The sequence below is a fragment of the Octopus bimaculoides genome, chromosome 25 (assembly GCF_001194135.2).
Source record: "Octopus bimaculoides isolate UCB-OBI-ISO-001 chromosome 25, ASM119413v2, whole genome shotgun sequence".
In the NCBI taxonomy this organism is placed as follows: Eukaryota; Metazoa; Mollusca; class Cephalopoda; order Octopoda; family Octopodidae; genus Octopus; species Octopus bimaculoides.
The window spans coordinates 29,875,326-29,880,710 of record NC_069005.1 but is presented as its reverse complement, the minus strand read 5'-3'; the positions used below and the strand labels follow the sequence as shown (position 1 = coordinate 29,880,710).

At 37.7% G+C, this 5,385-nt stretch overlaps 1 protein-coding gene across 1 annotated transcript in view; it reads left to right on the top strand.

Moving 5' to 3' along the window:
* The first annotated feature begins 4,500 nt into the window (after nucleotides 1-4,500).
* Nucleotides 4,501-5,385, top strand: part of LOC106877227 (GTP-binding nuclear protein Ran) — an 11,830-nt gene continuing 10,945 nt past the window's right edge. Inside the window, exon 1 of the mRNA XM_014926087.2 lies at nucleotides 4,501-4,650. The gene's annotated coding sequence lies outside the window, so the exon portion shown is untranslated. The remainder of the gene's footprint in view (nucleotides 4,651-5,385) is intronic.

Below are 5,385 nucleotides of genomic sequence, written 5' to 3'. Positions count from 1 at the left end.
CTAAAGGTCTTGATCATTGCCTCCTTGAAGCCCAACACTCAAAAGGAACTCAGCCACCTTGCGTCTGTGAGGCCCAACACTCCAAAGGACTTCTACCACCTTGCCTCCGTGAGGCCCAGCACTCGAAGGAACTCAGCCATTTTGCCTCCATGTGGCCCAACGCTTGAAAAGAACTCAGCCGCCTTGCCTTCATGAGACCCATCACTCGAAAGGACCTCTGTCACCTTGCCTCCATGAGGCCCAGCACTTGAAAGGAACTCAGCCACTTTGCCTCCATGAGGCCCAACACTCACGCCGTGAGGCCCAAGGATTTGAGTGAATCAGGCATTTAAATGGTGAAAGCACCAGGGTTGGGTTGGTGATAGCGCTATTGTGTACGAACAATGTATAACAACAAATACATACTCACTAAAGTAAACATGTATTTGTTCTCCAGTTATGCATCCATTCACAAATGGCTGACTGAATACACAATGGGTCATCCAGGTCACACATGGGTGACCTTGATGATCCAAATGAATTGCAGGTTCTGAGTTTGGTGAAGAATAAGCAATGACAATAGATAGATTGTGACCCACTATAGCTGAGTCAGACATGTTTTTTATTGATGAACAGAAGTGTCACATCATGCAAAAAGAAAAAAGAAACCAACCTGTTTTCACCAGGTAAATACAGGTAAGTATTAACAATTAAAACTTCATAAAAACAAGTACATAGTGTCAGATGACTTGGCACACCCAAATTCGGTCAGTGAATACTCGCTGACTTCTGTTCATTGCTAAAAGACATCTGAAACAGCTGTAGCAAACCACAATCCATTTGTTGTTACACACACACACACACACATGACAAATGAAAGACGGAAGATGGAATATATATAAAAATCACTGAAAAATGACCGTGCTTTACCAGTAAGCTACCAGGTGCAAACCATTCATTTTATTATCCAATCAAGATTTGTGCTGCAATGTTTTGAAGAATTTGAGGGAGGACATTCAACGAAAGAGACTGGATCTGTGGATTCTTCAAGGCAACAATGCACCCTGTCATCGAGGTCTCTTCACTCGTGAGTTTCTTGCCAAAAACATGGTATCACTTCCATACCTGCCCTATTTGCCAGATTTAGCACCTGTAAACTTCCATCGTTTCCCCAAGATGAGAACGTAGCTCAAAGGTTGCTGTTTTAACACTGTTGTCAAGATCCAAAGCAAATCGTAGAAGGTCCTCGACTCGCTTACGGAAAACGACTTCCAGGCTGGATTCCAAAAGTGGCAGGAATGCTGGGAGCGGTATATTGCTGCACGAGGTGACCCTTTTGAAGGTCTAACTAAAAAGTCTGAAAATAAGCATGGATGTTTAGAACAAACTTATGAAAATGCTTTGGACAGGCAAAGAGTTAAGAGAGAGAGGTGGAGAGGAGAGAGTTTGTTTGCCCAAGGCTAAGAGAGAGAGAAAGGTTGTATGGTAATGTGCTGTAAGCTGGTTGCCCAAGGCAGTGAGAGAGAGAGAGGGGGGGAAAGAGGTTGTATGCTAATATGCTCTAAGCTGGTTGCCCAAAGCAGTGAGTGTGAGAGAGAGAAGAGGAGGAGGAAGGAGAGGGGGAGAAAGAAGTTTTATGGTAATGTGCTCTAAGCTGGTTGCCCAAGGCAGTGAGTGTGTAAGAGATAGAGAAAGAGAGAGAGGGGAAGAGAGAGACAGAAGTCATATGCTAATGTGCTCTAAGCTGGTTGTCCAGAGCAGAGAGAGAGAGAGATGCAGACAGAAAGGATGAGAGAGAGAAAGAGAGAGTGAAAAAGAACGTGTGTGCAGATTAAAATAATACAGGTTTTGTTAAACCAACTGTTAATTAAGGTAGATGTGATAAATTTCAGAAAATGAGCTATGATAATAAAAGCAAAATTCTGTCTGTCTGGAGCACTTCATAAATTTCTGTAGTATTTTCACTCAGTTTAACACAAAACTTTATTACATAGTGACATTAGTATAGCTAGAGGTGGGGGAGCAATGGTTCCTGGGTGGCACCTTTATAGGGGAACCACTTTTGGGTCTGCTGTAGGCAATATGTGTTTCTTTGTGGGGGTCTTGGTGCAGCAAACGGAAGAGCCGTTCTGGGCAGCACACACTCTGGTTACGCTTGTGCATAGTGAGTTTCCTAGTTGTCTTCACGTCCCAACTGCATTCTGAAAACTAGTCGGCCGTGACAACTAGTTTGTAGCAGGGGGGGGGGATGTTCAAAGTGTTGTTATGGCTGTCTCCTGAACCTCCTGTGTTTTGTTTTAGCCAAAACCAGGAACTTTTCAGCCCCCTTCCCTCATATATAGAGTGAAAAGGCGAGAGCTAGAGATGCTCAGTAAAGACAACATTTAGCAACGCTCGAATGATTTGAACCTAAACTCTGAATTCTTTATTGCGGTCTGGATACATGGGATAAAGTGCAGCTTAGCGAAAACCAAAGTCCAAGTAAGTAGGAAGGCAGACAAATCACAAATCCCTTCAGGTAAATGGTCCTGCTTGATCTGTAGAAATGGTGCAGGTAGAAGCTATGGATACATAAGAGATGCAGCAACATCAAAGGAAGGTTAACCTGGAAGATAGTCTTTGTGTGTGGCAGATGCACAGGGACAATAAACATTGAAGATGTACACAAAACAGATTCCATCACATGCCAGGGGGCAAAACCAGAAGTTGTCGATAGCTTCCGCTACCTCGGTGACTAAGTCTGTAGTGGCGGGTGGATGCTCTGAGAGTGTAGCTGCTAGAATAAGAATAGCCTGGGCAAAGTTCAGAGAGCTTCTCTATCTCTGCTGGTAACAAAAGGCCTAATAAGAGAACCCAGACTGAACAGAAGCAATCTCACTTCAAGTCTGCAACACCAGAGCCAGAGGAATACGACAACAATGGCAGAACAAGTGGATGATGGCAAGAAGAATGGTTTATCTGACTAACATTTAAACAGTTGCAATTTCATCACCTGATACATTCTGTCGCAATTTTATTTTAATGTGTTACAATTTCATTCCTTGATACAATCTATCACAATTTCATCACCTGATCCTACTTGCTTTATTCTTCATGTACTGTCACAGAAGATGGTCTTGAAACCGTAGTGTGACCGATTCATTCCCTGGGCAATTAGCACTCTCCCATAAATGAATCCCCACCAGTGACACCATTTCTTCCTCTCCTCTTATTTCCTTTAACAGAGAAAAAAATGAAATTGAAATTCTTGGAAACAAGAAATGGCTGTCAATCATTGTTGTCTTCATCAAAGCCTTGTGAGCGGATTTGGTAGACGGAAACTGAAAGTCCATCATATATATATATATATATGTATATATCTGTGTCTTTGTGTCTCCCCACCGCCAATCACAGGCTTGACAAAGGCGATGCATTTTCTGGGGTTTTTTTCCCTCTAGATAACCGTTTTGGAATAATCTACTTATCTCCCACCCTTCACTACACTACAGGGTTTTGTTTCTACCCAACCCTTTTTTTTTCTAAATAAAAGTATTCATTTACGTGCGCAAGGGAATCGGCCAAGTTATTTTCCATAATTAAAAAAAGAAAAGACAATGTTTTAGTGAGACGTCATTGAGTATTTACTAGGTCCAAGATTTTAAAAAATTATATTACAATCAGAGAGATACAATATATTACTGGTAGTAAATTATTTGGCGATTTGGCAGAAGCGTTAGGCTACTGGACAAAATGCTTAGCGGCGTTTCTTGTGGGTTTTTTACGTTCTGAGTTCAAATTCCGCCGAGGTCGACTTTGCCTTTCATCCTTTCAGAGCTGACAAAATAGGTACCAGTTAAACACTGAGTCGATAAAATCGATTTACCCTGTCCTACAAAATTTCTGGCCTTGTGCCTATAGTAGAAAGTATTTATTATTATTATTATTCTATCGAAAACAGCAAGATTTAACAAAGGCGAATGCGACCACGGTACAATTCGAACGTAGTAAAGTTGAGCTTAATTATAAAACATAGTAAATACACTGATTTTTTTAAAAATTGGATTTTGTATTAATATATTTTTTAAATATAAATTTCGTGTAGTAGTTGAAATTTGAGGGAGACAAAATGACAAATTACTGTAAACGGACATTGACCGGAATCTCAGTATACGGAGAGTAATAACGTAAAATTACTTTTTATTAAAGTCTGTTTGAGGCAATTAGTTTTAGAAATATCTCTTTCGGTGATTATTTTTATTGCTATATTTGTGTTTATTCAATACTAATGAAAAAAATTATTCGATATGGAATCTATACTTCGTGAATCTTCGTACACATCCAGTAATCTCATCCGTGTAAAGTACATATAGTACTCAAAAATTTAAAAAATTATCTCCGTTAATATAGATATATATATTTATTATACAATTAAAAAAAATGTCGTTACTTTTATCCCTATTATTAATATAGTTGCAATAATAATAATAACAAAACTGAAATTATTTATATTTTCTTTCAAAGATCTATTTTAAATAAAAATTCCCAGAATCCTCCACGGCTTTTACGCGCGAAAACTATAAAAAAAAATCCCTCTTTAGGACGCCATCATTGCTAACGTTGGACATTTTCTATTTCTCATCGGTTTCAATCCGGTTTATTTTATTTAATTCTGTTGTTAATAGCTAAAACCAGGTATTTAAACATTTTCTGTATATCAATATTCTTTATGTATTTTATTAGAAAATTTTTCAAAATAGAATGTAGATAACAATTACGTATATATATATCTCGATTTGCTAATCGAATCGAACAATCGCATTTTAACCGGTTTACAAAATGACTGGCGCTTCTTTCATCATCCAGAAACTACTCCTGTGATACTTGTAATATTACCATTTCAGTATAAATATATATGTATTTTAATTAATTTTTCCACCTTTCTACAATGTGTATATCTATATGAAAGTAAAAAAAGGTATATATATATATATATATATATATATATATATATACACACACACACACGCATACACCGCTATATACATATTTTGTGTGTGTGTGTAGCGGTGAGAAGTCGAAGATCGATTTGATTATGGAAAGTATGTTATATATTTATATGAAATGTGTTGTTTCTGGGTGAAAGGCTGAAAGAGGCGGGAGTGATTATTTTGTTAAACGGCATCATGCACTATTTGCTCATTGTATATTTGTGATTGTGTGTGTATATATATATATATAGATGTGTGTGTGTATATATATATATATATATAGATGTGTGTGTATATATATATATATAGATGTGTGTGTATATATATATATATATAGATGTGTGTGTATGTATATATATAGATGTGTGTATGTATATATATAGATGTGTGTATGTATATATATAGATGTGTGTATGTATATATATAGATGTGTGTATGT